This window comes from Petaurus breviceps, unplaced genomic scaffold (genome assembly GCF_028583685.1).
Source record: "Petaurus breviceps papuanus isolate PSGF00001 unplaced genomic scaffold, PetGlider_PUasm1.0 37, whole genome shotgun sequence".
NCBI classification, from domain to species: Eukaryota; Metazoa; Chordata; class Mammalia; order Diprotodontia; family Petauridae; genus Petaurus; species Petaurus breviceps.
Genome location: NW_027186296.1, coordinates 90,311,846 through 90,333,052, shown reverse-complemented (window position 1 = coordinate 90,333,052; position 21,207 = coordinate 90,311,846). Strand labels below are relative to the sequence as shown.

The window sequence follows — 21,207 nt, the reverse complement described above, 5'->3', positions numbered from 1 at the left end:
TAGATAGCTTTAATTTCTTCCTCTGAAAACTGCCCGTTCATATCCTTTGACCATTTATCTGTTGGGGAGTGGCTTGAATTCTTATAAATTTGCCTCAGTCCTCTATATATTTTAGAAATGAGGCCTTTATCAGAGACACTGACTATAAACATTGTTCCCCAGCTTTCTGCTTTCCTTCTAATCTTGGTTTCATTGGGGCTTTTTGTACAAAAATTTTTCATTTAATGCAATCAGATTCACTTATTTTGCATTTTATAATGTTCTCTATCTCTTCCTTGGTTGTAAATTTTTCCCTTCTTCATAGATCTGACAGGTAAACTCTTCTTTGCTCTTCTAGTTTGCTTATAGTATCAACTTTTATATCTAAATCATGTACCCATTTTGACTTTATCTTGATATAGGGTATAAGATGTTGGTCTATGCCTAGTTTCTGCCATATTATTTTCCAGTTTTCCCATAAGTTGTTGTTAAACAGTGAGTTCTTATCCCAGAAGGTGGAGTCTTTGGATTTATCAAAGTGTAGATTACCATAGTCATTGACTATTGTGTCTTGCATACCTAACCTATTCCATTGATCCACCACTCTATTTCTTAGCCAGTACCAAGAAGTTTTGATGATTGCTGCAATACAATTTAAGATCTAGTATGGTTAGGCCACCTTCCCTTGCATTTCTTTTCATTAATTCCCTTGATTTCTGGACCTTTTGTTCTTCCAGATGAATTTTGTTATTGTTTTTTCTATAAAATATTTTTTGGTAGTTTGATTGGTACAGTACTGAATAAGTAAATTCATTTAGGTAGGATTGTCATTTTTATTATATTAGCTTGGCCTACCCATGAGCACCTGATATTTTTCCAGTTATTTAGATCTGACTTTATTTGTGTGAAAAGTGTTTTGTGTTTGTGTTCATATAGTTCCTGGGTTTCTTTTGGCAGGTAGACTCCCAAATACTTTATAATGTCTACAGTAACTTTAAATGGAATTTCTCTTTCTATCTCTTGCTGTTGGACTTTGTTAATAATATATAGAAATACTGATGATTTATGCGAGTTTATTTTATATCCTTCAACTTTGTTAAATTTGTTTATTATTTCAGGTAATTTTTTACTTGATTCTCTAGGATTCTCTAAGTATGCCAGTGTATCATCTGCAAAGACTGATAACTTTGTTTCTTCTTTGCCTAGAAGCTGATGTTTTTGACTTCCCAACAGGCCATAAGTGTTCAAAAGGTGGCAGTGATTAACTCAAATTTGAGATATCCTTCTGCCAGAGGGACTGTGGCAAATCAAAAACTGTCTTTCTCATGTAAGGAGCTGGGAATTAGGTGGTATAGTGGAAATGACACTAGAACTCAAACACCCCATCTCCTCTACTAGCTAGCTGCGGTTAACCCTCAGTTTCCTTCCTCATTTGTAAGAATAAAAAATAAATTAGCAGGAGATGGGAGTGTCATACTAGAGGGGGTTAGAAGTTGCCATCTAGCTCAGTGATTATATAACCTATGACTGGGGTGTCATTTGTTTGAGGGCTTACAGCCTAGGGGAAGCAGCAGTAGAGTTCAGACATTTTCCAGTCATGTAATTTTAAGTAAGTCTCTTCACTTTTCCATACTGTTGCTCATCTGTAAAATGGGGGGCAATGGTACTGCCTAAGTACCAGGGCTTTTCTGAGGAAAGAGTAAAGCACTCTACATGGTATGCCCTGAGTTTCAGAGCAGACTTTGGGAATACTCTGTTCATTGGAAGGATTGAATAGTTGGGTTGGAAGTAACCTACTTCAAGAGTATTGTGAATTCCCCCAAACAAGTCAGAGAGATGATGCAGTATTTAGGATGCTGGACTTGAAGACCTGAGTTCAAATTCTGCCTCAGTTATTACCTATGTGGTTCTGGAAAAGTCACTTAGCTTCTTTCAGACTCAGTTTCTTCATCTGTAAAACGGAGATAGCAGTAGCACCTTCCTCACAAGGTGGTTATGAGAATCAAAGGTGCTTTATGTGTAAAGCATTCTGCAAATTTAAAGAGCTATATAAATGTTTATTATTATCATCATCATTAGTAGTCCTTATTGTGTGAGACAAGGTCTTTTATTACTATGCATTCAACAAAATTTTAGCAAACTGAACAGAACTGAAGGTAAAAGAGAGGATTGTCAGTTGTTACCTCCCATTCAGAACATTTCTGGGTCTCCTCTTCCTTCAATTGTTGATGTTTTCTCCCTCCTTAGAGGTAACTAGGTTGAGTAATGGATAGAGTACTGGCCTTAAGTTTCAGGAAGTCCTGAGTTTGAATTCTGCCTCAGATACATACTATCTGTGTGATCCAGATCTAGACACTTAACCTGGAAGTCTCAGCTTCCTCATCTCTAAAGTAGGGATGAGAATAATACTTACCTCATAGGGTTGTAAAAATCAAACAAGAAAATATATGGGGGGCGGGGAGGGGGAAGTGGCTAAATGGCACAGTGAATAGATCACCAACCCTGGAGTCAGGAGGACCTGAGTTCAAATCTGGCCTCAGACACTTGACACAAAAACTAGCTGTGTGACCTTGGGCAAATCACTTAACCCCAATTTCCCCTCCAAAAAAATGAGCCAAAAAAAATATATGGAAATTGCTTTACAAATCTTAAAGCATTATATAAATGCTAGTTATAAGTCTTTTCATTATAAAATTATCTTGTTTTTGTCTAAGGAAGAAAGTAGACACTTGTTTTTAAGCACCTACTGTGTGCTGGGCATTGTGCTAAGCACTTTACAAGTATTTTCTCATTTGATCCTCAAAACAGTCCTGGGAGGTAGGGGCTGTTATTATCCCCATTCTACAGTTGATGCAGATGTATGTGTACATTATATCCTTCCAGTACAATTTTTCCCTTGAGGACCATGTCATTTTTACTTTTGCCCATTGCCAAGCACAATACCTCACACATAGTAGGCATTCAAATTTTGAGTCAAACTGAATTCATGACCGTGAACTACCCTCAACTACAATATGGACATTGTGTAGTAGAAAACAAAACTTACCTCCACCACTCCCCAAACCTCCCCACACACACACACATACACACTGTACACTGAAATAGAGGATAGAATTAAATGCCTATATCTGTTCATTGTTTTTCTCCATCCTCTCCCCAAATAACTCACTGTGCAGACTCTGTGTTTGTGTGTGTGTGTGTGTGTGTGTGTGTTTGCCAAACTCACTTCCTTTAGTGACAGAAGAATGACAGAAATACTTCTTTGGGGTAGCTCAGAACACAGGTGATTATTAAAAACTTTCAAAGTAAAGTGGTCACTAATTACAGAATCATTTTTTAAATTAGGAAATCCTTATTAAGCCTATTTGATACAGATTATGCCCTTGTAACAGTAACATAAAGATCTGGGGACAAGAAAGGAAGTACACCTTGAGAAAATGATATTTGATCTACTCTCTTCCCCAGTAGATGAGAATATATTCTGGGGAAGTGGTAGGCAAAAGGAAGATGAATAGAGGAGAGTTGCAAGATTTCTCTAGGGACCTCCTTTTTTGTTTATCTTATCTTTCATTTTGTCACGACCAGCAAAATTTTTTCTACAGGAAACACTTGCTAGCGGGCCGTGTTTCTAAATCACCACTACAGCTTTTTTTTTCCTTTCTTAATTTTTTTGTTTTTAAGAGGAAAGGGTATAGAAAAGATGTTTAACCTGACTCATAAATTGGGGACCCTGAGCTAAACATAGTTTATGATTGTGATTCGACTTGTTCTGCTGGTCCCCAAAGGGCAGAAAGTAGGAGGGGGTGGGTTTAAATGCTATAGAGGGGCAGGTCTAAATCTCATATATAATGAAAAACTTCCTAATGACAAGAACTGTGCAAAAGTGGAATGATTTGCCTCAAGAGGAAATCAGTTCCCCTCCTTGGAAGTTTTCAAGCAAAGTCTGAATGACCATTTTGATGGATTTTAGGTGAAAAGAATTCTTGTTCAGGTAGAAGTTGGAATGAATAGGCCCTGGAGTTCTTCCCACCTCTGAAATCCTGAGAACCAGAATGTAGGGTTATGGAGGGTTTGGAGATTACTTTTTGTCACCATCTCTTCTAGTTAAGCTTTTCTCTGTGGTCTTTATGATGCATAGTATCACCACCCTCACTTAGTGCAGGAACTTCCCTCTCACCTCTGGAATTTACAGGGAAGAGTTCTAGACTCCAGCTTTCTAAGGCCTAGACATAGGCGGAATTAGATAGCATCCATTTAGTGCTGCTTCTCCTTCCCTCCCTTTTGCAATATATTAGTCCTCCTCCTGAAAGAGCCTTCCCAGATAGTTGACTTCCCTCCCCACATGCAGGTTGTTATGAGTCAGCTTCACAAAGGAAGGCAAACAGGAGACTGATTTTTTTTTTTAACAAGATGAAACAAAAACAAATAAAGATGCAAGCATTTTTCCAAATGCTTAAGTGGTGACTAAAAATAAAGGCCAACATCAAAATGAAAATAAGGGGTCTCATAACATGCATTTATCAAACACTTTGTGGTTATGGAGCTTGTTCTCATTTTAGCTTCCTCATAACCCTATGAGGTAGCTAGTGTACCATTTACCTCCATTTTACACCTGAGAAAAAAGAATGTTAACAGTGGTGAAGTGACTTACTCCAAGTCACTCACCAATGGTGGAGCCAGGATTCAAGACCACCTGACTCCAAGGCCAATATGCATATCTTCTCCCACAATACATATCTTCTTAAATGGAGGAAGCCTCTGACCTGGAAAGAAATTTCTACCCATTCTGAACAGACCTAGGGAAGGTCTCTGCCCATTTCTCTTATCTGTTCTTAGAAGCATTTGGTTGCTGAGTAAGCTCAGTTACAATTCCCTTTCCCTAGCATAGGGGTCTGCTGGATCCTGTTCTACTAGCTTGCAAGAGCCTATTATTAAATTTTTATCGTGACCATTGACACCCCAGAAATGGGCAAATACTATAAATCAGGGTTTGATTTATTGTTCTGTTGATTTCCAAACTTGAGAAAGTGATGGGAAAATGATGAGAAAGAAAATGTCAGTAATTCAGATTAAACTAAAAAATGCCTCTTGCATAAATTTTTTTCCAGAGATCTGGTTGTTAAACATTTGCCAGTACACCCCTGCTCTAGGGACTTTGCATGTGTCCTTCTGCACTGTTGTAATCTCTCTAAGATAAATAGTCTTCTATCAGCTTTCTTTTTCATCCCACTGTGAAGATAAATGCCTCTCTTTTGGGGGGAGGGAGGGGTACAAAATGGCCCTGGTCATCTGTCTTTTCCACTTTTCTTCATTATCCCTGGTACATATGGATTTCCTCCACTTCACATTCTTTTCTCAAAGACAAAGGAAAACTTAAATTATCTGAATTCTTTCTAGAAATAAGTAAGAATGGGTTTCTGTTGAGTAAAGAATAATTTTTCTCCCTCTTTGTTTAACCAGTTTTCTCTGTCAGTGCATCTAGGAAATAATTTCATCTAGTTGCTTTTTTTTTTTCCGGTAAGACTCATATAGTATATTTTAATGATATATATTGTTTTCTGTCTGGATGTGTGTAATGCTTAGTCTCTCTGGGTAGAAATGCTTCATGGCTTTTATGATGGTTTTAGGACTATAAAATGTGAGAATGAGACTTTTGTAACCTTTACTCAAAGGCAATCCACCTTGAAGTTAGCTCCAGTGGGGATCACTTGAATCCTACCTTATATCTTTCATTGGAAAAAATAATCTAAAGCAGTCGGTTAAAATCACATCTGCTGATATCCTGGTGTGTAGGAAATAGAGTTATACATCGAATCAACATATCTCTCTGGGTTTCCTGAAGGATTGAAAACCTTTAGTGTAGGACTATGTTTCTAGTTTAATTACAACTCCCAATTCAAAAAGGGCAAGAACTATTGTGGTATGTTTGCCCCTTGAAATAAATTTACTTGCAGACTGTTGGGATGCAGTTTAGGCAACCCATTTTCATACAAGTAAATAATTTTTCAAGTGTTAAAAAAGATAATACCTTGTAAACTGACTTAGACAGTGAGTACATCTTGGTAAAGGGCTAGGCTATTATCTGGCATGAGGAAAACATAGGTTATCTATGATAACTGTGAAGCAATGTAATCTTTTTGTCGCCACCGAAGATATATTAACAAAGGACAAGATGGTGTGTCAACTTCTCTTATTTTTTGCCCTGTTTGGCTTAGGCACACAAAGCAGAAGTAACAGCCCATGTTTATAAGGAAAACTAATTACATTCTACTCATTCTTATTGTTCTCAGTGTAATTTATGTTGTGTTTCAAAATGATCATGGCCCCAAATATTTGAAGGGTAGGAAAAAAGAAAAGAAGTAAATTTCATACTTTCCTTAGGACATAAGTGATTTTTAGTCCATGAGCCAGTAGGGACAGTTGACCATGAAAATACTTTACATTTTTAAAATGTATTTATTTTTGCAATGTTCTTTCACTTTAATTTCATTCGATTTTACACTGACTTTACAAATTGAATGAAAAAGACAAGACCCAAGAACATCAGAATAGGCCAAAACACTGAGTTAAAATGAATAAGTTGGAAATAAACAAAATCAACTTCAAGGATTATAATGCACAGGAGATATGTCTAGACAACCATTCTTATGAAAAAGATCAGGAGAAAGTTGGGGGGGGGGCAGGAAAGTGTGGTTAATGAGCCAAAAGTTCAATGTGGAATAACTATTAAAAATGGCACCCGTCAAAAATGCTAATGCTATCCTAAGCTGCATTAAGAAGGGTATGATACAGTGAATAGAGCACTAGCCCTGGAGTCAGGAGGACCTGAGTTCAAATCTGGCCTTAGACACTTAACACAAAAACTAGCTGTGTGACCTTGGGCAAGTCACTTAACCTCATTTGCCCTCCAAAAAGCAAAAAAAAAAAGGGGGGGGCATGGTAGTGTTCTGGACTCTTTCATTATAGTGTGCTCTAGTCATACCATAACTGGAATATTGTGTATGCGTGCCACATTTTAGGTAATATGTTTCACAGATGACAAAGTAGAGATTGAAAGATATTAAGGGGTCAAAATTTTATGTGGCCTGCTATTATTGGGGGTAGGGGAAATAGACAAGGAGGCACTGCTGGAAGCAGTGATACTACCACACCTGTTAGTATATTCAGTAAATTTCATTTAGTTGGTTGGTTATATATATTTTATGTGTGCAAAATATGACTTTAATGAAATGAAATAGACTCTATAATCTGCCTAAAAATCAGTCTCATTACTCAGTGTTCATCTCTTATGTGGGTATGTCTTATTTCTTAAGTGTCTGCTGTATGCCAGGCACAGTGCTATGGTTCTTTACGAACCATCCTCACCTTTCCTCGGTAGCTACAGGGCCTTATGCACGTGAATAAATATTTAAATGACTGACAATATTTTAGGGAGCACTTTTTCTTCAAAGACCTTGTTAGCTGTGTGACCTTGGATGAATTACTACTTTTCCCCAGTCCTTACTATCTTCCTCATTACAGTGAAGGGCTTAACAATATGATCTCTAAGGTCCCTTCTTGCTCACTCAGTCTAAGAGTCTATTAGTATTAGCTCAAAGTCCCTTTAGAATCCAAAGGATGGATAGAGTGTAAGCTCCTTGAGACCAAGGACTGTTTTTTATTTTGTCTCTATATCCTTCAGGACAATCCCTTGCATGGCACCTTAGTTGGTACACAATAAATGTTTGATGAATTGAATGGACAAATTGGATTACCTAGGCAAAACAAATCGATGCCAATCATTATTCTGAAATCCAGTAACCCCCCCCCCAAAAAAAAACATAAAGAAAAAGAGGAAATTACATACTTTCAATGCTACCAAGAAACCCTGTGTAGAAACCCAGCCATTTAGCTGAGGTGATTAAAATATATTGTAGATGATGTAAAAATTATGGATATACATCATATACATGCAAGACTACAGCCAAGTGAGTGTCTCACAAAAATGTGTCTTTGACCACAAGGTGGGTCATAGTATATGTGGTTCAGACATTCCTCCTGCCAGAGAATGGAATCAGAGCTCATATGCTAGTGCTAATACATTAGCTAGTTCCTCTCTATGTGTGAAGGATAACATATCGTTATTACTTTGCCCATTTCTGACTGTAATCAGTTATGGATTGGCCTGGTGACATAGAGACACATTAAAAATGATCAGTGCTGTGATGGAGGAAGTCAACTCACCCAGTAAAGTAGTTGATGCCCTAGAAGTAAGTCATCCATTTCTTTTACTGTAAGGAAATCTGGATATGAGTTGCCAGGGTAACAGAAGTCTGTGTTCACAAGCAGCAAAGAACCGATATTTATGGAAAAATTGCCCCATTTCCTGCCAGCACAAATGAAAGGCCTTCTTTATCAGGAAATGACAGTTTGAAAGGAATTTGTATTTGTCTTGAGTTAAAAGAGGGCTTTTGTTTTTCAGCGTTATCTAACTTCAGACAATTTAATTGATTGCTGATGAAAGATGCCAGTGGGAACTGTAGGTCCAACAGGCAGAGCAAATAGGAATCTCCCACCTTCGGGACAAATTATTGTCACTGGTATAAACGTTTTTTTAAATGTTTATTATGTGTAAGCCACGGTGCTAGAAATTGCAAGGGCTCCAAAGGTATGTCTTTGCCCTTAAGAGTCTTGTAATCTGGTTAAGAAAATAAAGCATAAAAAGATAGCATAGAATATAAAGCAAGCTAAATGAGATGATAATGAATTTGCATCATCAAGCCTAAATGAATTACATATCAGGGCTCTGACAGAACTTTTGGATAGGTCTGCTGAGCTTCTATCGCTGATCTTTGAAAAAAGCATGGGGAAATGGATAGTTGCACCAGGTTTAGAAACACAAGTTTCATCTGGAGTTTCAAAAAAGTGGAAAATAGTAGAGTTCTTCAAACCTCAGAACACTGAGCTTGACCAATTACAGGCAAAATTCTAACACATTGTTTAAAAGGATATTGATTTGTAAGTACATAGAAAAGGAAATGGTGCTTGTGGTGAGCCAGTTTGGGGTTATTAAGAGCAAGTGATATCAATCTAACCTCAATTCCTTTTTGACAAGGTTAACAGGATGGTAGCTTGAGAGAAGGTCATAGACAAAATACGCCTGAATTTCAACAAAGCACTTGACAAATCCTCTCCTAATATGGAGAAAATCAAGAGATGAGAGGGGTACAAAACTTTATGAGAACTGGACCTAAAAAGCTGCCACGTGAAAGGAAAGATCAGGATCGTTTTGACTTGAGAATAGGTTTCCCCTTATTATAGGTCTTCATGCAAAGTGACTCAATGACAAGTCATTGGGTATATTATAGAGTAGATGCTTAAGCAGATACAGAGGTCTCCTTCTCTGATTGTTTGCCTCTTCTTGGTTCCAGAGGGCAGATTTAAGATCTGTGAGTAGAAGTTGTAGAAAGGCAGATTTAGACTTGACTTTTGGGTCTAAGTGGAATGGGCTGTGTCTAGAGGTTCCTGATCTTTAGAAATACGTAAGTGAGAATTGGATGTCTACTTGCCAGAGATGTCAAATGATGTACCAGTCAACTACAAGATTCTATGAAGACAATAAATATGTGCAAAGACGCTGGCTTTTTGAATTTGTAGGATGGTGAGGAGTTTGGCTACACTGAAATGGAAGGTCCATGTAGGAGTGGGAAATAAAGTGAGATAGGTAAGATCTAGAGAACCGTGAAAATCAGAGAAGTTTAAACTTAATGTATTAAGAAGTAGAGCCATGGGAGTTATTAAGCAGGGGAATTACAATTTATGAAAGTCATAATTAAGGAAGATTATTAGTATTTAGGATAGAATGTAGAAATGAGAGACTACAGTCAGGAAGAAGACTCATGCAAGAATCTAGCCATAGAGTTTGCATGATAGCAGTGGAAATGAGATTTAGTTAACTATAAATATTGCAAGTTCCAAGAACCTTCCTATTATAAAGTGGTTTTAGTTGGCATAGGTCATCCACTAAAATTCTACTACAATGCTAGCTGTAGTGTTGAGGGGATCCTGGATCTTCTAAACCAGTGTCATAGTACAAAATCTGGCAGGTTCTATCAACTTAGACAGGACTTTGAGTATGGACCTAGCAATGGGATTCTGTTGCTTGAGGACCAGCATAGCTGACCATTCACATTCAGTATTCAACTGGGTTTCATCCCAGCAATTTATTTTTTAAAAATATATACTAAGGGGTTGCAATCTCATTGAAAGGAGTGTGTGCCCTGATAAAATCAGATCCTTGAAGAGCTGTGTATAGGATGCAACCCCTAATTGTAATGGGCTGCCTTAGAGGCGAAAATGTTTCTAAGTTACAATATAGCTATGCTGTAAGCAACGTTGTCTCTGGTTAGAAAGCCTGAGCTGTTTGTGCCACCAGGAGTATTCCTCTGGTTTCCTCTTTGTTTCAAACCTGGATTTATTTGCTTCCTGTGTCCTGTAGTTTACCATCTTGTATAGAGGTACTATGCCAATCCCAGCAGATGGGCTCAAACATTAGTGTGCCAGATAGGAATAAGTGACTAAGGCTAGCTATTCAGTCCTGTGGGGATGAGATAGTACAGAAATTCCTCCTGTAAAAAGTAATTTTGAGGTTGACCTGAGATGAAGACTGTTGGAAGATGGTCATTTTGATGACCCTGTAGCTAGGTTCAAGGAAATAACCAGAAGGACTACTCTAGCTGAGGACAGTAGTAACCTTACAATGCATAAGGAAAACTGACGCTCACCCTCTTTAAACATACTTGTCTGACACTGATATATCTGTGACATGGAATTTTTTTCTTTTTCTATTATTTAACTTATTTTTGAAGATGACAATGAGTTGCCAGCAGCAGTGCTTTGGTTTGATTCTATTTTAAAAAATCAAATTTGGAGTGTCATTTCACATTTCATGCTTAGAAATATAGTCATTTTTTCATATTTTATGATTAATTTTGGGATAAATTTTGCTTTGTTCTAGAAGTTTTACAACAGCCACTAGTTAAGGGCTTGTTCATTTACCTGTATTCATCTTTCCATATCTGCCTTCTTTGTTTTAGATTGCAGCCAGCAATTAAACAAATATTTATTAAATTTATTATCTTTCTATATATGATTCCTATATATGCATACATATATCTCCAAATACATATACATATTTGTGTATAAATATACATGCATGTGTATGCATATAAGTATATACTACATGTATATACATATGTGTATATACACATACACACATATACATGCATCACTTCTGAATTCCAGGCTCACATACTGGACATTTCAGTCTTGATGTCCCATTGACATCTCAGACTCAGTATATTAAAAAACTACAATTGTCTTTTCCCCAAAATCTTTTCCTCTTCCACTCTTTCCTATCTCTGCCAAGGGAACCCACATTCTTCCAATTCACCAGGTTTGTAACTCAAATGTTATTCTTGACTTTTTAATCTCCCTCATCCCCTACATCTGATTGCTTGTCAAATCTTGTTGTTTCTACTTCTACAACATCTTACACATTTTACCCTTTCTTTCTGTTCACATAGCTACTATCCAGTTTTCTAATCTTCATTAGCACTGGACTAGACTATGAAAATAGCTTCCTAATTGGTCTTCTTAATTCAAGTCTTTTCTGTTTCCAGTCTATCTTTCACATGTCTGCCAATGTGATTTTTACTAAAGATTTAACCATGTCATTCCCTTATTCAGTAAATTCCAATGACTATTGCCTCTAAGATCAAATATCAGTTCCTTTGCTTGAAACCTATGGGTAGATTTTATTTGTCTGGTCACTTAATCTTTGATCCATTTTCTTTATTTATATATAATAGTGTAAAAGATAATGCAACAGGAAAATGAGTCCTGTCCCACCCAACAAGGGGTACCCCAATCCAGAAAGATAATCTGATAATAATGGCCATTTCAGTCATTCATAGGTCCCATTACAAGTGTATATTTCTCAGCAGTAATGTTTCTCAGATTTTTCCACTTGAGAGCACACTGGTAGATATCAAATTTGATATAGCACACTCAGAAAACTCACTTTGTAGCTAATCTCCTTGGATTTTCTCAGGGATGTGTTCAGTAAAACACTGTTTTTTTTGTTTGTTTGTTTTTGTTTTTAAGCAGGGAAAACACTCTTATAAGTGTTCCTACAAAAAATGCCCAAGTTGGGGGGGAATGGGGGAGGAAATGAATTTTTACACAGTCACTAGTCCACAAATATAGGTCCTTTTTCTAGGAAAGGTTTTCTGTATAGTCTTAGTCTTATTGACCCAAGAAGAGGCTATTATTTTGATGTATGGAAACTATGAAGACATGTAGAAAAACAAACTCTTAGGGGCAGCTAGGTGGCGCAGTGAATAGAGCACCAGACCTGGAGTCAGGAGGACCTGAATTCAAATAAGGCCTCAGACACTTGACACACTTACTAGCTGTGTGACCTTGGGCAAGTCACTTAACCCCAATGGACTTGCCTTCCCCCCCTCAAAAAAAAAAAAACTCTTGAAGTTGAACAGGATTATTAAATTTTTTTTTTTGCTTTTTAGAGGGCAGTTGGGGTTAAGTGACTTGCCCAAGGTCACATAGCTAGTTTTTTGTGTGTGTTAAGTGTCTGAGGTCAAATTTGAACTCAGGTTCGCCTTACTCCAGGGCCAGTGCTCTATTCACTGCGCCACCTAGCCACCCCACGATTATTTTTTAAAATCAACTTTTGACTCTTTTACATGAATGCATATGTGTTGCTAAGTCATCTGCCATTACTTTGTGATTTTTGTAGGTAAAATTTTAGTCATTGCAAAAGTGCTTACACATATTGTTCAGGTAACTTCAACAGAAATTCATTGAGCACTTGCTGCATGCAGGGCATTATTCAGTTAAATTAACAAATCTGAGGAAATATGCTTATAAGAAGAGAGATCTATGCTAGAGTCAGGAAGACATAGATTCAAATCCCACCTCTGACTCTTACTAGCTGTGTTACTTTATCTTCTCGGAGCCTCAGTTTCCTCATCAGTAAAATGAAGGGATTGAACTCGATAACCCCTGAAGTGCTCTCTGTTTCTAAATCTATAATCCTATGACCTTAACATTGCTTACCATTAAATATTATGAAGTAACATGAGTTTTCAGAAAATAATAATTGTGGTATGTAAAAATATATGCAATAATATAAATGCATATATAATATCTAATAAATAGAACATGTTTTATATTATAAAAATATAGTATATATTTTATCTAATATATTATATATGAACATGTAATAATTTTAATTGTCATTTAACTTAAAAGGACCAGTCTCATGGCTCATTGAATTTTGTGCAAATTACCCTTAAAATGAGTGACCTTGAGAGGAAACATTGCCAGCTGCACTATAGCTGTGCTCTCTAAAATGTTCACCAGACCTTCTTATGGTCCCAAACCTAAATAAAAGCTTTCAAAGTAGTGCAAACCTTAGCCTCAGGGAGAATTACCGTCAGATTCCTCAAGCAAACAAGTCATGAGTGAATGTGAGGAAATGGTACTGTCCCCACCTGCATAGAAAATCCACCTCCCCCTTCCTTTTCAAAAGAAATGGACTGGTCCACAGTAATTGCTAGTGTGTTTTAACTAGTAGGCAAAAAAGAAAGAGAGGGGAGAGCCCCAAACTATGTTCGCCTTCTGTGTGTCTAGCTCCGTGCCCATTTTCATGATCTGTGTGTAAGAGCCAGCCGGGTCTGTAACAGAAAGCTCAGAATGTGCAAAAGCTGAGGAGGGCTACTGCTTGTCAAGCATGTTCTGAGCCTCTTGAACTTGAAAGTAGCAGAGATCAGTATTCAGTACAGCCACGGAGATCTGGGAATAGACGGAAGAAGCCCTACCGAGGTAACGCAGGCTGTGGGGAACTGGATGTTGAATCATTTGGATTTACTCGGGTAGCGATTTCAGGTCAGGATTGTCTGGAGCTCCCAGGTGTAGTCCAAGCGACAAATGTCAGTCCCAAAGAGCCCTAACATCTTCTACTTGCCTTTTTTTTTTGTCCATTTGCTAGAGAAGCTACTAGGGAAAGTTATTCATTCACACCAACTTAATGAAAGTTAAAGAAGGGGGAAGGAGAATCACTTTGGGTTTAGAGGGTGATTCTTGCTTTATGTAGCCTGAATTAAAAAAAAAAAGCAAGCTGTGAGCAATGTGCGATTTATCTTCTTTGCTTCAGGAAACCATTGGTGTTCAGTTTTATCATTCTTTGTAAGACTTTTGTATGTTTTCCTGGAATGATAAAGTGACTCTGAAAGTTGGAATTTGAGGGAGCTGATGACAGGGTGGGAGTTTTGCAGACAGAATTATGGGTTAACTAAAAAATGTTCTCTTTTCTCTTCCAAGTTCCATGGGCTTAAAAATGAGGAAGTGAAACATTTGAGTGTGTTTTATGTTTTACTGCAGCTACAGGTTCAATGATCTTAGTACTTGTGTCTCACCGTCTTTGTTCAGGAAATAGAAACAATCTAAAGGCTGCTTGTTTTATTCTGAAAAGACTGTATTCTTAAGGTAAATTACTGCAGTACCCTAAGGTGGATTTGGACTCTCTTGACTTGGAATCCGAAGGCCTGCTGCTGCCCTTAGTAGTTGTGTGATTTTAAACAATTCACTTTCTTTCCAAGTCTCCCTATCTGTAAAATGGAAATAATAACATATGTACCACTTGTCCTATGGGGTTATTGTGAGCTGTAATATCCATGAAAATGCTTTATAGGCTCAACATAAGAACTTTGTGAATGTTAACTGTTACTACACTTTCCTTGTGGAGATATTTGACTCAGAAGTTTTACGTAAAGAACCAGAGCTAGTAGTGAAGTAAGAACCAGTCAAGGAGAGACATCTGACTTGAGGGAAAAAATAGATTTACGATTATGGGGAGGAAAAAAATTGTGTGAGTTCAGCTGAATTCCAGCAAGAATGTGGTTGCTATGGTAGCTTCATGGAGAGAATGTAGCTATCTATTGCTTGGCCATGATTGAATATCAAAAATTCAGCTTTCTTTCAATCAGACATCATGAGGAATGTTAAGAGGATGTAGAGTTATTTGGATTACCCAAACAGGTTGTGACAAGTAAGTGAAAAATTGCCAATTAAACTGTAATTGTTGCCATTCTGTAGTGGATCAAAAGGCTTGTTGAGTCATGCTTGTACTTACAGAATAGGTGAATTTGCCATGGTTCATTGGTATAAATTACTTTTGAGGAGACTTTTAAGACTAAACATGAGGGCTTGCCAAATTCCACATAACAGCATTTACCCTGAGTATGTTAGCTAAATATTTTCTTTTATTTTGCTTAAGCATTTTTCATTTGTTAATTATTTTAACATTTGCTGCAATGACTAGAAACTTAATTTTACTCAATGAGTAGATGTTTCCATGGCAACAGAAGCCTTTCTCAACCAAATTCCAGCTAGTCCTAGACTTAGGTCAATTCAACAAAATGTTTATTTGTATGCCTCCTGGTGCAGGACCCTGATTATGGTATGAAGTGGGAGATGGAGGAGAGTGAGGCAGGTAGGGATATAAAAACGAATAAAGATGAACAGTCCCTGCCTTAACAGAAGTTAAAATCTAGTGAAGGGATAAGCCAGTCTTAATATATTTTGTAGACTATGACAGGACAGAACATAAATGAAAATATTTTGAGGACTCAAAGGAGAAAAGGAATCACTTCCAGCATGAGGGATGATAGAAAACCAGAAGATTCAGGCTATATTAACTAGCAACTCAGTTCAGTAGAAAATAATTGCTACTAAAGGGACATCACTTAGAGAGGTCACTACTGTTTTCATGCAAATCTGTCTCTTGCAAAATACTACATAAATATGACCAATAAATATAATGACTTTTAAATAGGAATGAGGCCAACATATCTTAGGGAACCCCAAATAACAAACCTTGTCCTTTGCATGTCAATTTATCTCATGCTAAGGAATCTGAGGAAAGGGCACATGGTTTTGAGGAAGAGGGGGATGGAGACATGTATTCGAGTATGGTCTATACCACATGTCTGTTTTCCAGGTAAATTAGAATACAAGATGGTGCAGTAGAAAGAGCCTTGCATCTAGATTCAAAGTGCCTGGTTCTCATTTCCTTCCTCTATGAGCTTGGGCAAGTTACTTCACTTTCCTGAGTCTTGATTTCCTCATCTGTAAAATGATGTTATTAGATTAGATGACCTCTAAACTGCCAGATCTTTCTCTGGGAATTTAGATTTTTTTTTTAATCTGGGACTATGCTTTTTTATTACAAATATGACATTTTTTTAAACTTAGTAGATGCATTCTGAAAAATGTATATGTTAAAATCAAGTTTTTGAATATTAAATCTTATTGCAAAAACACTAGTCATGCTATTTAAAGGAATCCATGGTGAATCCTTTGATAAATGTATCATTTTTATGAATATGGATTTTTATACATTAGGTCTGTCTGAAGCAGAGTATGCCTATATTGGTTCAGCAACCCACAGATCTATTTCTCTTTTCTATTGAGTTTTTTTTCCCTCTACTGTTTGACTTCAGATCAAGGAGAAAAGATGTGTTCTTTGTTTGCTTATGACTTCAGAAAGTGTCTTTGTTGAATTCTACTGAAATTGAATTTGGTGGCTTTTGAATCACATTCTTGTGGGAAGGTTGGACTAGTTCACAGTGTTATATGTGGGGCAATGGTAGTTTCAGCACTAGACTGAAAGACAAATTTGATAAATGACCTCAGCATGTGCCTAGTGTGTCACATGATTAACCTCTCAGAGAAGTATTCAGGGAGGAGATTGGAGAGAATATATCTCATGTAAAACATTACTTTACATGTGAGTTAAGTTTTATTTGCAAGAAAAGAACAATCTGTGCTATTTGATGTTAATAAAACAGCCAGTCCTCTATCAATACTACAAGAAGTGGCAAAGTGATATAGTGGGAAGATCACCAGACTGAGCTAGGAGCCATGAGTTTAGCCCAGTCATTGCTGCTATCTAGCTGTATGACTTGGAACAAATCATATTAACCTTTGTGGAACTCAGTCTCCACACTCCTCAGTTGTTTTTTCTTACTCATCATTGGATATTCAATCAGTTGCCAAATCTTAACAATTCTATCATATCCATCCTTTTCTCTCAACTCATTCCACATGCATTCAGCTCATTCCAGTTCTGGAATGTTGCAATAAAACCTCACTGTTCTCCCAGAATATAGCCTCTCCCTTCTCCTATCTCTCCTCCACACTTCCTTCAAATTCCTCTTCCTAAACACCCAGGGCTAACCATGTCACTGCCGTTCTGCAGAATATTCCATGGCTTGGCACCTTGCTGGCTCTATGATAGAATGCAGACTCCTTTGTCATTTAAAGCCTTTCCCAATCTGACTTCAGCCTATCTTCCCAATCTGATTCCTCTCCACTTCATATACTCTGATTATACTCCCCTTCCTGCCAAACTGCCCCATTTGCTCTTCCCCGGGCACAATATTCCAACTCCCATCTCTCTGCCATTATCTAGAATGTTCTCCCTCCTTATCTCTTTCTCATGGAATCTTTTGCTCCCTCAACACTCCGGTCAATGGGAACCTCCGGTAGGAGGCCCTCCCTAATTCTGCCTGTTTTTACTGGTTCCCTAATCATTTTGTGTTTATTTTGTATACAGATAGATCCTGATTAGTGAGAATAATGAATCCAGTGAAGTGGTTGCATGTATTTGAATTCACGCTATTCAGAATTATAATTATATAAAGTATGGTAATTGGAATGGAAAATAGAAACGTGCAGTCCAAATTCAAATAAAGCAACCACTTCATAAGATTCATTACTCACACTAATTGGGATGTGGCTATTTCTCTGTGTACATGTTATATTCCCTACCCTCACTTCAGTAGAACATAAATTCCATGAGGACAGCTATAACCCCACTTAACCCCACTTTTATATTTGTTGCTCCAATGTCTAATACTATGAATAGCACATCATTGGTGTTTCATAAAGACTTGTCAATTGATTGACTTATCTGTATAATGAAGAGATTGGACAATATGATTTCTAAGGTCCTTTCTAGCTATAATATTCTGTTCTAGAATAGGAATGTGAACTAACGTTTATTTGGATTACAAAGTTTTCAGTGAACGGACCTATCTCTTTACCATCCTCTCCTTTGTTACTTTTACCAGGTCCTGTTTCCTTCTGCACACTATCCCTACATAGCATCCCTTCTGTCAAAAGCATTCTCCATTTCACTTCAATCTAACTCAGCTTCTTCCCTTTTTTTGCAAAATCTTTCTGAAAGTTCTATTAGCTCAGAAAGAAGAGGTATACTGGGAACCCAAGCTGCCGCTACATTACATATCAGAGAAGAGGGATACAGAGAAGATATTTTTGAAAGAAGAAAGGTATATATGGGGGAAAGGAACTATTTTGTTAAATAAAAATCCTCGAGGCCAAGAATTTAAATTTAAAGGATTATTGTGAAGACTTCCTTCTTGCTATTGGCTGTCAGATGAGAAAAAAATAAAAGATCCTATTTCTGCAGCCAAAGGTGAGATATTCCATTATCCCTTTATATCAGTATGGCTCCTTGTGTTTTAAACTAATAAATGGCCTCAGAAATCTTTAATTAAAAAGGTGAAAAGATCCATTGGTTCTTATTATGTCTTAATAATAATAGGTAATAAAAATAATAATAGGTAATAATGGCAGCATTTTTACAGCTCTTTAAGGTTGCAAAGCACTTTATAAATATTATCTCTTTTGGTCTTCACAACAATTCTGGGTGGTACTATTGTTAATTCATATTTTACAAAAGAGGAAAACAAAGTAGATGGATATTAAGTGACTTGACCTGGGTCACACGGCTAGTAAGTGTCTGAGGTCAGATTTGAACTTGAGTCTATGTAAAACCAGATCCAGCACTCTGTACCATTTAGCTGTCTAAAAAGAGTAACTAGCATTTATAGAGTGCTTTAAGATTTGCCAAGCATTTTACAAATGTTATTTCATTCGATATTCACAACAGCCCCGGGAGATAGGGTTATCTCCATTTTACATAAAGAGAATTGTTGATTGAGGCACAGAGAGGTTAAGTAACTTGCCTAGAGTCACACAGCTAGCAAGCTTCTAAGTGGAATTTGAATTCAGGTCCTCCTCTATTCAGGTTTAGCACTCTAACCACTTTGCCACCTCGCTGTCTTAAGCATATAACAATGTGAAGGAAAATGCTTGTAACTTTTGTACAGCTAGGTCCAATTAGTACCAGTAATGAACTTCCTGAAGTGACTGGATTATTCAGATCAACACCACATGGTTCCTTTGGGATGAAACTAATTACTTTATTCTACATAATTTTAACTTAGAAGAGTAGGAAGTTGAATGCATGTGACCACTTCACGCACTAAATGATACCTCATTGTATTCCAAAAAATGCTCAATAGATTTTACTAAGCAAAGTATTAACCTAATATCTCTAATGTAGAAGTAGGAGCTCTATCTCTGTTTTTTCCTGAGCAAAGACCGTGTTAGCACATGTCTGAGCTCCTTCTTATGTAGTCAGAGGACCATGGGTTGTAGAAACCCAAGGTGTGGTCTTAAGCTTTTAAAAACATACCCAAAGCAAACAAATAAAAAACCTCCAACTCTCTGGCTTGGATTGTTCACCAAGCACGTGACAAGTTTTGGCAATGCGTTCCTTTATCTCATCTGTGCTGCCAATTCACAGTAGGATTTTTTTTCCTTTGCTTGTAAACACTAGTTGAAGTAGAGCATTTGCTTATGCTTAAGACAGCTTTTATCTTTTCTTTTTGTTAAATAATAATTTTGTTCTTTTATATGATCTCAACTCCCCACAGCTGGCTGACTGTATCTGTCCTGGTGTCCTTACACCTTGTCAAAATAAACATAAACTGCTTATTGCTACAATTCCCACAAAACTTGAAAAGATGAAGGCATGTGTTTTGCTAAATATAGAACATCTTTGAACATAGAATTTTAAACTAAGTCCCCGTTTCTTTTCTCTTAAAAAAATTATTTATAACTAAAGCTCAGATTCTGGCCACAGCCTTAAGGTGTCTATTGTTCTTAGAAAACAGAAAATTTTAGTGGTAGGGCCTAGGGCTATAGGTTTCTTCTTTTCCCTTAAATTAATGATGCTAATAATAACTTGTACTTATAGAGTACTTAAAAGTTTCTAAATTATTTCATTTGATCATCACTATAATTCTATAAGGTAAGTGCTAAGGTTGTTTCCTCATATGTAAAATGTAGATAATCCTAGTCCCTATCTTCCAGGATTGTTGTGAAGACCAAATGAAATTATATTTATAAAGGGCTTGGAAAATCTTAAAGCACTATGTAAATGCTAGTTATTCTTTTTAGGCAGCCTAGTGATACAGTGAATAGAGTGCCAGACCTGGATTCAGGAAGATACGTGAGTTCAAATCTGACCTCAGACACTCACTAGCTAAGTGACCCTGGGCAAGTCATTTAACCCTCATCTGTAAAATGAGCTGGAGAAGGAAATGGCAAAACACTCTGGTATCTTTGCCCAAAAAAAAACCCAAATGGGGCCCTGGAGAGTCTCACATTAATGAAAAACAACTCAGCAACAACTGAACCACTCCTGCTCAAAGTCACACAGCTTATGGGCTTTTGTTACTGGTGAAACATGGCTTTGAACTCTGGGTCTCTGACTCCAAATCCATAGAACAGTGATGATTGTAAGAGCAAATACCCTGATGTGCTTCTCAGTCTTATTAAAATACTTCTTTTTTAAATGACAAGTCTGAATTAATTGCTTAGGGTTTTACATCCCTCTTGCATTAGCTAATTTAATGCTAAGAAGTTCACCTGGATGTTGTCACATTTACATACCTTTCCAGAGGTTTTCCCCTACATTTGGCAGCTGTAGAAACAGGTTTCCTTTTCTTTTTTCCCACCCTTCAGCTTTATGCTGACTCTCCCAGGAATATGAATAACCATTGCCAAAGTAAGCAGTATCGATTTAACTGGGAGGAGACTAGACAAAAATAATACCTACCACGAAGATTCATCTTTTGCCATTGCTTTCCTTCCACATTGGGGAATAGAGCTATGTTGTTATTCGGTTATTTCAGGCATGTCCAACTCTTCATGACCCCATTTGAGGTTTTCTTAGCAAAGATCCCAGAGTGATTGGCCATTTCATTCTCCAGATCCTTTTACAGATGGAGAAAT

At 37.1% G+C, this 21,207-nt stretch overlaps 1 protein-coding gene across 1 annotated transcript in view; it reads left to right on the top strand.

Moving 5' to 3' along the window:
- Positions 1 to 21,207, top strand: part of ABLIM1 (actin binding LIM protein 1) — a 284,912-nt gene that overhangs the window by 172,946 nt on the left and 90,759 nt on the right. The gene's annotated exons all lie outside the window — the stretch shown is intronic.